The sequence below is a fragment of the Dama dama genome, chromosome 1 (genome assembly GCF_033118175.1).
Source record: "Dama dama isolate Ldn47 chromosome 1, ASM3311817v1, whole genome shotgun sequence".
Lineage (NCBI taxonomy): Eukaryota > Metazoa > Chordata > Mammalia > Artiodactyla > Cervidae > Dama > Dama dama.
Window position 1 is genome coordinate 54,704,032 of NC_083681.1, and position 12,171 is coordinate 54,716,202.

General features: G+C 39.3%; 1 protein-coding gene and 1 long non-coding RNA gene across 4 annotated transcripts in view; one reads left to right on the forward strand and one right to left on the reverse strand.

The window, feature by feature from the left end:
* The window catches only part of UVRAG (UV radiation resistance associated), a 316,126-nt gene that overhangs the window by 299,852 nt on the left and 4,103 nt on the right, over nt 1-12,171 (forward strand). The window lies entirely within an intron of this gene.
* LOC133062105 (uncharacterized) overlaps nt 1-12,171 on the reverse strand; it is a 41,900-nt gene that overhangs the window by 6,582 nt on the left and 23,147 nt on the right. Inside the window, exon 2 of the long non-coding RNA XR_009694106.1 lies at nt 3,595-3,681. This is a non-coding gene — a long non-coding RNA (uncharacterized LOC133062105). The remainder of the gene's footprint in view (nt 1-3,594; nt 3,682-12,171) is intronic.

The following is a 12,171-nucleotide window of genomic DNA, read 5'->3' on the forward strand; positions in this document are numbered from 1 at the left end:
TTTGGGAGAAGCAACTAGTGGCTTTACCTAAGGTCGTATCACTTCATTGGTAAAATCTCTAGATGGTGTTTCTGCTGACCTGTTTCTGATCTAGTTCTCTGTTCTTCTTTATAAATAGAATCAAGTTCAACAGTTTTTTAAATGAACAAATGATTAAGAAGGTAAGAAGTTTGACACATTTTAAGAAAATGGACTTTTTCAGTCAATTGAAAATGTTGGCACCCATCTTTCTTTAAAACCAGAGGGTAGTGATATAATAGTTCAGCTTTTAAGCCAAACCATCCACCTGTTAAAATGAGACCCTATCCTGTATTAACATATTTTTAAGTCTTATTTTTTAAAAGCAGATCTATCTTCTCTCTTTCCCTCCATCATTTGCTCATGCTGAATTCAGAACTAGTCTCTGGCAGGTGACCCAAGGGACTTAAAAACCATGTCGTCTAGCTGACTCTGGTTTTTAAATTTAGATCAAATGACATTGTCTTTGAAGTCTCGAGAGTACTACTTAAGGTAGCCATATCAGAGGGGTGTGCCTTTCAAAGTACTCCTTACTGGCTGGCATCCTTAATATGAAAAGTGAAGGCTGGTCAAAAATAAATGAAAAGGAAAGTTTTATTGGAGTTATTTACTCTTAAGACAGCTATTTCAGACAGAACCTTGACAAGTTATCTCATTGCCTCTAGACAGGAATACACAAGGCATATGGGTATCTGTAGTATTTTAAAAGACCTTGGGGGACCAGGCTTCTTTTGTAACTCATTCCAGAATTTAAACACCCTCTCTTCAGGAAATTCTTCCCTATATTTAACTTACAGGCCCCCTTCTGCGGTTAACACCCATTTCCGCTTTTCTCTGTCTCCAGTCAGGATGGAGAGCAGCTGGCCAACATCCTTTGTGTGCTAACCCTCCATCAGTGAGAAAGTCATTTGGGTATCCCTGGGCTGCTTTTCTCACCCTCCAGCAGCCAAGTCTTTGAACCAAATTGAGATTTTTTTTCCCCTGTTTTTATTTGTGCCTTGTTTCTCTCTCATCATTCTTTTTTATTATCAATGAATAAAATTTGGAAAATGTAAAAATACACAGATGAGGAGAAAACAATAGCCGTACAATCCAGGGAGGGAAACCACTGTTAAGTTAGTTTTCTACGTGTTACTTATACAGTCGAGATCATATCATCTATACCCGCACTGAAATATAGTCTGAGCTGCATATGTAGAAACTTAAACATTTTCTGGCAGCCACATTGAGAAAAGGTAAAGGAATAGGCAAACTAATGTTAATAGTAGTTTTCCTGTAATTCTAAAATACCAACGTATTGGTGTGTAATCAGTATTTTTAATTATTAATATTTTACACTCCATTTTTATTCTACACCCTCTAAATCCAGTGTGTGTTGTACTTTGACAGCACATCTCAAGCCCAGCTCGCCGCCGTGCAGGTACTCAGTAACGTGTAGCTGCAGTGTGGAAGCACAGTCCTTGCAGTTGTATGTACTGCTTTTTTGTCTGTCATATCTTAAGCCAATTATTACCAATGCCATTACCAAATTTTTACATCATTTTAATGGCTGCATAATATTTCATCAATTAGACTTACTATAAGTGTATCTTTAGAAAATTTTGTTCTTCATAAGTTGCCATGGAGTGTTCTCTTTTTACTTCTTTTTTTTTTTTTTCTTTCACATTAACTGAATGTTTCTCAACACATTGCCCAAAAACAACAACAAATTATTTCTTTTGGGTACAGTTAATCAAGTCCACTTATTCATAAAACAAATATATTAACTTAGTATCTACTAAGTGCTCTGTACTCCCTTAGATTGGGAAGTGGAGGAGTGGGTTTCAAAAAATAGAAGGCCAGGTCCCTTCCATACACTGTGTACAAGACTTGGCTCCACAGTGGGACTGTGCACATACTGTATTTTATTCTGACTTAAACATTCTTCCCTTCATTTCTTACTCCCTCTGCACCTTAATATACACACCCAGCCTGACTGATTGACTCTACCTTATCTTTCAAAGGCCAATCAAAGATAGTCACCTCTGCTGACTCCTCTAGGTGACAACTGGCTCCCTCCTCCATCATACAAAATGTATATTGTGTTCAGAGCACTGTGGTGTTCCAGCAATTGGCTAACTCTCTGTCTTCTCGACCAGAGTGGAAACTCTAATGATAGAAACCTTATTTTATGAGCCTCTTTATTCCCAGTGCCTAGCAGATCACGAGGGAGTGAATGTGGATTTCAATACTGTCCACTGAAATATGTGTTGAAATACAAGTGATCATGTTAAGTATCAGTTGGATGGTATAATTACAAGTATTGATCAGAGAGTTCAGAGAGGTCATTTTAAATTGGCATATGGTTGAAGAAGGCTTTAACAAATGAGGCAGGATTTGAACTGGGCTTTGGGAAGATGGTTATGCCTACATGAATGAAGGGGAGATGCCCTATTGCAGGAATTCTTGTTTTTCAGGAGGAATCCTTTAGCATGTATCAACAGATAAATATCTTTCTAGATCTAAAACACTGTACTAAGTTTCAAGAAGACTGACAGGGCTTTGCAGAATTAGAAAGTACCTCTGACTGCTTCATGTGATCTTTAAGTTTAAGCTGCGTTTCAACTCTGGAGATGTTAAAGGTCATTTTATATGATGCTTGTTCAGTAATCCTTCTGCTAGGGATAACTGTATATATAAGAAGTAACATCATTATAGAAATATCAAATGACTGTTATTGCAAACCAGGTACCCTCCCAAAGCATTTTGAATGTATTATTTAGTTAACTCATTTAATCCTCACAACAATTGAGTGAACTAGGGCCCCTTTATCGTCTCTCATGTTACAGATGAAGCTGAAGCACAGAGAGGTTTGAATAATTTAAATGTGACACAGCCATCAAGTGGAGGAGCTAAGATTTGATCCCAGAAGAACAGTTTTAGGGCCTCTCCTTTAACCATTACTCTGTACAGCCTCTGTTCTAGCTGTGTTAAGAATAAAATGTTTTATACAGAGATCATTTAGCATCTGTGGTTCCAGAACAGGAATCCTATCATTATAACCTTTCTCTAGTTCTCTCCATTCCTTTCTGACTGCTCCTTATCTCACCTGTAGGCTCCTGTTTTTCTGCCTCATCATGAAATACAGGAGCACCTCAAGGCTCAGTCCTTGTTCCTCTTTTCTCTGATTTTATTCACCACCCCTGCCCAGTGATCTTATCTACAACTGTGTTTTTTACTTATCACCCACACTGAATTGAAGCACAAGTGTAACTCTTTAGCCCAGATCTCTTTTCTGATATTAGACCTCTATTCAGATTGCCTCCTGGACATTTTCATAGCACATTGTCTGTGCCCATGTTGTGTTTTTTTTTTTTCCTGTCTTCCACCAGAACCATCATAAGCCTCATGGTTTCCCAGGGCTGTGCTTTCAGCAAATCAAATCTCCATCCAGTCTTTCACGCTGGCCAAGAAGCTGTTTGATTCTCCCTTTCCTCTTTAACTCCAACCTTTTCAACCTCTTCTGATTTCCCCAATGTGCCTGTGTCTCTGTATCTGCACATTTCCACTCTGGCCCAAGCCTTCATCATCTCTTACCTGTACTACTGCACGGCCTGTGGTCGGTCCTCCAGCATCCACTCCAGACCCCCTCCCGTCTGTCCTCCAGCTTCAGTCAGAGTGTACCTGTCAAAATGCAGATCAATCGATCAGTGTCTCTCTCTTTCTCTCCCTACCCACTAGACAGACAGGACAGACATACACACTCCTAGCCTAAAACACTTTATGACTTAAAGAGAAAATTCTAATCATGGCCTCTGCATAGTCTGCTCTAGACCACATTTTTCTCTTCAGCTTTATCATCTACCAGGCTGCTGTTCACTTGATGACTTTTTGGGTCCTCAAACATTGTTCTCTTTCTTGATATAGGGTCTTGACATATCCTGTTCCTTTTGCCTGGATGCTCTCACCTACCCATCCACCCTTCACCTGGTGAAGAAGTCTAGTCCTTCAGATCTTGGCCTTGGCTGGGTCAGTTCTGTTATAAGCTCTCTCAACCCATGATCGCTCTTGCACAGCATGTGTCAGAGGTGGTCATTTTATGTCTGTAATTTTTACATATGGATTTCTTCAGCTTGCTTGGTTTTATCCTTTGCTGGTGGAACTTTCTGTTTCACAAATTCATCAGAACTCCGTTTAAGTAAAATCTAAAGGCTCCCTTCTTCAGTTATTCCTTTTTAAAACTGTTTTTATTTAGTCAGACTCTGGCAGGAAGCCTTCTAAGTTGAGCCCAGGGGAAAAGTGACCATTGGTACAGATTTTAGCCTGTGCTCTGGCCCAAGATTGTTTCTATTTTTATTTTGTTTCTTGTTTTTGTTAACATCCAGGGCAAAGATTAAGCACTTTCACTTATCTGTAATGGTGAGAGGCCTTCAGATTGCTTGCCTGTGGCCAAAAGTTTACATGCTTAAAACTATTAACCTCCAGTGACCTCCTGGGAGATAAGATCTAGCTGTTCAGTTTGGCTTTTCCAAAAGAAGGCTCTGTGCTTCTACTTGATCTGAGATAGAAAAAGAAGAAAGATAAATCCCAGCCTTTGCTGGATTTTGAAAAAGGTTAGTAGCCTAATTTATGGAGGCTTTTTTTTTTTAAACTAACTTTATGTCATAATTTCTCAGCTGCCAAAAGACGTAATTCTACCTTAGCTTCGCCTTGGCAACCTGCTTTTGGCACTCTGTGCAGCCCTGTCATTGCTCTGCATTATTTAAGCAGTAATCTTTAAGAAGGTGAGAAACTATTATTGCTTTTTAGCACAGTTGACATGCTATTGGCACAGAGGAGTACCTAGAGCTTCAAACATTTCTAATGGCTGTAAACCAACTCAAACACCTCCACGTAGAGGTCTCACTGCCATGAGGTCATAGCTTGCTACGAGGGGGAGAAAGAAGAAGATCAAATGTTATTTAAAAGTGTGGGGTTTTTTCCTTCTTTTTAAGTATTCTTATTCCACTGAGTTGTAGCTGTAGATTTTGGCCAGGTTCCAGACAATCAAGATTTAGCATTTTGACCAGCTGTGATCTAGTAATGTTCCTCAGAGGAAACATTTTGTAGGAGGGAAAGACACATATTTGAGTCTGTGAATTGTACTCCTTCCTAATACTTTACAGTGTGAGATCTGGTTGTAGACAGATAAAACAAGTGCAAGCAAATCTGAGAGAGAACAGAGAAAAAAAACTTCTGAAAGAGCTAAAAATTCACCCCAGCTTCAAGAATGCTCTTGAGGTGGAAAATCTTTACATTCTTTATTTCATTTTTCACTGAGTCTCCACATTTATAACAGTTCATGGTAGAATGTATGTTCATAATTGATACTTAGAATGTATTAGAATTCTTACAACAGCATAACAAGTCTTAGGAAGTAAAAATGCCCCACAAACTTAATGTAGGCAAGAAGAGAAGGAAAAGATTATCAAACCACTTGACCTAAAAACAGTATTCTGATTCTCATTCCTCCCTCTCATAGGAGTGGAGAGTGTTTTGGTGGCAAGTCCTATGGATTGGGAAAGAGAAGAAAATTAGCATTTATTTAGTCGGGCACCCTCTGTTAAAACACAGTTAAGACTTCCCTGGCGGCACGGTGGATAGAAATTCACCTGCCAACGCAGGGGACAAGGGTTCGATCCTTGGTCTGGAAAGATCCCACATGCCGTGGAGCAGCTAAGCCCATGCACAACTACTGAGCCCACACACTCTAGGGCCCCCGTGCCCTGGAGCCTGTGCTCCACAACACGAGAAGCCCACGCACTGAAACGAAGAGCAGCCCCCACTCCCCGCAACTAGAGAAAGCTCGCACAGAAAGCAGCAAAGACCCAGCGTGGCCAAAAAAAGAAAACCACAGTTAGTTTCTTTGTGATTTGGGGCAGGTTACCTAAACTGTGTGCCTCAGTTTCTTCATCTGCAAAATGAGGATGATTTTCTTAATACCTCATAGAGATGTGAGGATTAAATGAGACCATGTATAAAGCTGTCAATAGAATACTTCATACCACTTCATAAATATCAGTTGCTATTGTTTTATTATTAATAGTTTACGGAGTACCTACTCATTGTACTAAGAAGTTTACTTGTAGATCCCATTTAATCCTAACTGCAACAACTGTTAGATGGATATACCCACTTTACAGGAGATGAAACACAGGTTCAGTGCTTCACCAGGCTCACATATTTCATAATGACAGAGCTACGTGTGAGGGTCTGGAATATTATATATGGGAGATGGGGAAATGGGAACACATTTTGGACCAATGCTTCCATACCTCTTTTCCTCTCTCTCAGTCCCTTTTCTATAAAAAGAGGCTATAGCTTCAGGCAATAAAACCCACAGAAAAGGAAGAGGGAGCAAGAGTGGTGGGGCAAGGGTCGTGGAGTCCAGTGAGCTGGTTCTGCTGTCTCCCAATTAGCTTCACGGCAAGATATGTGTATAATGGTTATAGATAGTGGAGTCCAGTGAGCTGGTTCTGCTGTCTCCCGGATTAGCTTCACAGCAAGATATGTGTATAATGGTTATAGAAGTACTAAACAGAGTCCTCCTCATTTAGCTTGGGGAAGCAGAGAAATTCTCCCTTTTATAAAAATTCCCTTTCCCTGAACCTGTATTCTTATAGAAAAATGACACCTCAGAGGTTTGGGGACAATAAGAATGTGGCTCACAGATTCTGGGGAGCTCCTGTCGTCCCGTAGCATTTGGTAGATCGTGTAAATAGGGGCAGTTGAGCACGTCCAAAAGCCTTCCCCACCCCAGGTCCTCAGGAACAAGCTGGAATGAAGTTTCACCCTGAGCAGAATAAACCTCCTGATTTAGTACTTTCTCCTCCACTCTCATGCTTGCCTTGACTCCTTATCTTCATGCAGGCAGCTCTCCCTGATGTGCAGGAGTGGAGATGTGGGTATGTGGGAGGAGTTCTGAGTTTGTTCCTGCTTTAAACAGTATTTTGTATAGAAGAAAACAGTAGAAGGAAGGAGATCTAGGTTCTGGTCTTTCCTCTGCTAACTGTTACCCTGTGTTACTATCTAAGATGTTAATGTCTTTGAGTCTCAGTTACCTCTTCTGTGGGCCTCAGACAGCAAAGAATCTACCTGCAATGCAGGAGACCTGGGTTTGATCCCTGGGTTGGGAAGATTCTTGGGGAAGAGAATGGCTACCCACTCCAGTAGTCTTGCCTAGAGAATTCCATGGACAGAGGAGCTGGACTACCGTCCATGGGGTTGCAAAGAGTCAGACATGACTAGGCAACTAAGTTTTTTTTTTTTAACCTCTTCTGTAAAATGAGGCTAATACTTTTGGAATCCAGAGCCTAGGGAAGCAAATAATAATGACAGAAACCACAATTACAGCTACTAATGTCATCAGTATATATGGCAGGCATTCTGCCAAGGGTTTGAAGTGTGTTGTTTAATCTTTACCACGGTCCAATAATCTATTTTAAAAAGAAGAAAACTAGAGCAGAGAGAAGATGACTGCCTGTAGTCCCATAACTAATAAGTGGTGAATTCAGCCTTAATTTATACCTCCAAACAAACAGGATCAATCATGGTTGCCAATCCAGAAGTTTGAGCATCCTTTCTCATCACCACTACTATCTCCAGATAGCTCTGGACGTAGCTGAAGAGATAACAAAAGTAACTGACTACAATAAAGACAGAATGAAAAAGAAATTAATGACCTTAATTTAGAGACATCAGAGAAGACTTGATCCAAAGAAGCCAAATTTAAACCAGACTGTCCTCCTTGACCTCTAAACTCTGAACCACTTGGCTTCTCCCTCACATGCTGTTGTCAGGGATCCTAAGATATCCTTTTGTGCTTGTAGCAGAAAAGAGTATTATTATTTAACAGTCCCTGATATGATTCAGTTATTCAGTCTATGTCCTGTTTCACTAAACCATGGCCTAGAAAGTTTGTAATTACAGTATCTTTGGGTTGTTGTTTTTAAATACATTCCTTTTAATTATAGCATTAAACCCCAAATGTCATGTTTCCAGTTTGGACCTAAGCCAAGCTGAAGGAGACATCCATTCAAAGCAAACAGGTGATAAGGAGACTGTGCAGTGAACTTCCGGGACTCTGTCCAATTGCTAGTCCTCAAATCTAGAGCCTTAGAACAAGGGACCTGTGGCTAGAGTGGTGGATAAAGAAATGCCACATTTTCTGCTGCATCTGCTCCTCCCCAGAACACTCAGGTTTACTTTAGTTGTTTCCAGGAGTAGAAATTATTTATAAGTTATTCATCACAATTTAAATAACGTAATAATTACGTTTGATAAGTAAATTGTCAGTTTCCTTTAAAAATTGGTCTAAATAATTAGTAAATCTTAAGGATTTCAACTTCTTCCATCTTGATAAAATAGGTATGAAGCCACACTCTAATCAGACCAAAAGAATCTTGAAAGCTTTTGGGCATTTGCCTTTTTAATTGCTGCCTTTCTCTTTTTAGGCAACAGTAGAAGTAAAATGTACCTTTTTTTATGGTAAGAATTTAGTTAATACCAAAATGTGTAATGAAGTTTCCTTCTAGAAACCATTAAATATGAAAATTTAAAAATTATTTTATTAAAAACCTATGCATTGTGTTTTTATACAGCAATACAAGAGTTTAATATAAAATTTTAGAAATATCTTAAATCCACAAACATAAGGATATGGTTAAGTAACTTTTGATATTTCATTTAATGGAGTAGCCACTTAGAATTGTTTACCAAGAGGTTTTAATAACTTCCAACAACAGGATACAGAACTGTGTGTGTATATATATATATATTTATTTATATATATATATATATTTATATATATATATATATACTGAAAACACAACTTTCATTTTTTGTTTGATTGGTTTTGTATCTTTTTAAAATTTATATAAAAATCAAAGTCTACAAGGAAAATATCCAAATAGTGGTTATTTGATGGCCAATAGGCTTTTGACTGATTTTTAGTTTTTAATGTGGTTTATATTTTTAGTTGTCCAGGGAGAATAAATTATTATAATAATTTAAAATTCATGTGTGTTTGTATTATTTTAATACATTCAAAGCTTGAGCTATTTAAAGCTCAGCTATCTTAAAAATTCGGAACATTGCTAAGGTCCTGGAAGTAATCAAAAAAATTAATTCTGAGCAGCCAAAATTAATCTTACAAAACTCATATAATTATGCATATTGTACCCAGGATATCTGCTGGTCCATCTCTCAAATCCTGTTTATTCTTGCTTTGCACACAATTCTCAAGACAGCTACTTTATAAGAACACAACAAATAAGACACAAACATCAAAAAGAGAAGCCCTTGCAGGCAAGAACACTGACTTGGCCGCACGCAACAGCCTGACAGTGAGAGAGGACATAAAAAAGCCGGAGTGCAGACTTCAGACTCAGAAACGCAACCCTGAAAGGCCCGTAGTCGCTCTACTGTGTCATAGTCAGTAAGATGTCTTCATGCTGATGGCCCACAGTTATCAAGAAAATACCTTGTTAAACTGATAAATGAGTAGATACATGTATATGTATAACTGAATCACTTTACTGTACACCTGAAACATCACAACATTGTTAATCAACTATATTCCAAGATAACAAGTTTTAAAAAGTTTTTTAAATTAAAAAATATATATCTTTTCTGTTCAACTTACTCTTTTTAAGATCATAAGAAAGACTAGTAAAAATTTTTGAAAGGTTTCATGGCACATGGCTACAAATGGGGGGGAAAAGACAGTGTGTGATTGTTAGGGTAAACCTTAGACCTGTAGACTTCCTTATTTGTCTAATACCTCATCTTCTTACCATTCTTAAGAGGGAATGTTTTATTGTTACTTGGGTTTTCTAAATTGTATTTGATACTGTCTTTACCTCAGTTCTCATAAAAATTCAGAGAAACTGGAAAAGATCCCAGAATCAGGATGTCAGCAAATGCCAAAGTCTCCATCTAGCAAAGCCTTTGAATCCATGCATCAAAATAGGAGTAACATCAATAAGGACCTACTGTACAGCACAGGAAACTCTACTCAATATTCTGTAATAACCTATATAGGAAAAGAATCTGAAAAAGAATGGATATGTGTGTATGTACAACTGAACCACTTTGCTGTAACCTGAAACTAACACAACATTGTCAACTATATTTAAAAAAAAAAAAAAAGTAACACCCCAGAGCTTAGCTATAGGTTGGGTGGGTTAAATGGGAAGGCCTGTGTATAATGGCATTTAGCTTGATATCTGGCATATCAGACATTGGTTCTTAGCAAATGTTAGTCGAATGTGAATATGATTTTCCCACATGGGATGCAAATGACTGTGTGGGCTCTAGAGTCAGATGTGGGTTCTGCAACCTTGAAGAAATCTTCCTAACCTCCTACCTGCCTACCTTTTTCACAGGGCAGGGGTGAGAATTAAGCATTTTGGATGCTCAAGAAAATGGTAGTTCCCTGCTCACTGTAACTGGGGGCAGTTTGGGGGAAGGATGGGGGGTTTCATACTTTTATTACTTTTTTGTCATGCAAAGTTGAGGAGAGCTTTCGAGGAGTCTCAAAGACAACTACAAAAACCCCATTGTTCTTGTGTCATAGCACTGCTTGTTACACTGTTCCTCATGCCCTTTTATCGGCCCACCTGGAGCCCAGCTGAGAGAAGCAGAGCAGGGTCCCCCAGGGAGGGAGGGTGGATGGTGGCAGGGAGGGTGTCAAGTCATTCAGCCTCCATAGCCTTAAGTAGTTCAAGCACCTGGCCTGGGGTCGCATACCAGTAATGTAACCTTCAGTGTTCTGGGCAGGCTCACCTAGTGCTTCTCTGCCTTCCTGGGTGGGGTGGCAACTGAAAGCGTGGCCCATCTGCCCAGAATAGACTTGTCTTTGGGTGGTGCTGATGTTGTTTTGGTTTGATTACCTAGGCCCCCTGCAAAATCATGTAGAGAAGGGATACTGTCAGCAAGTAGCAGAGTGAAAACAACAAGGCTGGCAAAAATGTACAGCTTTATCCCATTACTGTGAGTTTTGACAACATAGTAACTGAAAACCTAGATTAAGGCCAACAGGTTTCGCTCTGCTTTGTTTTTCTTGAGAACTAAAAACAGTAATTTACTAGTCTACTTGCCTGGTTCTATATGTGCCCCAGTGAGCACCCCTGATTATGAAATCACTCCTGGCACCAACACTTACAGCCAAGCAAGGGAGTCTGGTGGGTGCATAGATTAGAAGAAACCTTGTGGTTGCCTTTTCTCAAGAAGAATAACCTTTGCTTAGACCACAGGGATAAGCCAGCATCAGAAAAAAATCTGAGAGGAGAGGGAGCAGGGAGCTGGCTGAAGGGTTTGTGGCCATGGATACAGGTAGAAAGAATCCTAGATCCTTTCTTCTTTTGCAGGGCACTTTTCATGTCTGTAATTTGAAAATATAATAGAGTATATACAGTATATATATGTGGGTGTCTTTCTCCTCTATGTGTCTTTCTCCTATAAGATTGGAAGCGCCTCAGAGGGAGGGCCTGCTCTGTGTTACATCTGTTTCCTGTCCCCACGGCCTGGCCTGGCACATGTAGTAGCTATTCTTTGGATGAGTATAGTTTCAAGTCAAACCTCCGCTCCTGCCTAGTAGCTCCCTTTTTTGTGAGCCATTTCTCTGTGTGATTTCTCATCTGAAGAACACACGTCACATGGACCTTGTGTTCATACCTCCCTGTGTCTCTGGACCTGGTTTGTTCATATAGCTATATTGAAGCTTATAGCTTCAGCCAAGCATGATGTCTGGAACTGTGATCAGTACTTCACCAGTCCAGGATATAAAATGACCATCATTTCCAGAGTCTGCATACTCTATTTCCATTAACTAATTATTATTTATTATTTCAGATTTAGAGTAATAATGTATACCCTGCTTTGACAGGGTTTTTGTGAAGACCAAGTGAAATGATGTATATGAAATTACTTCAGAAACTATAATACTTTGTATAGCCAAACAGTGATTATTATTGCTGGCTCAAATGTATCTTCCTGAGAAAACTTAAGTTTGAAGGAAGATGAAGACCAAGTATTACAAAACATGTGCGACTACCACTATACAGGAGAGGTCACTTCCCAAGTTAATTTTTCATGAATCCTTGGTCCTCTCTCTGCCAGCTGTCTAACACAAGG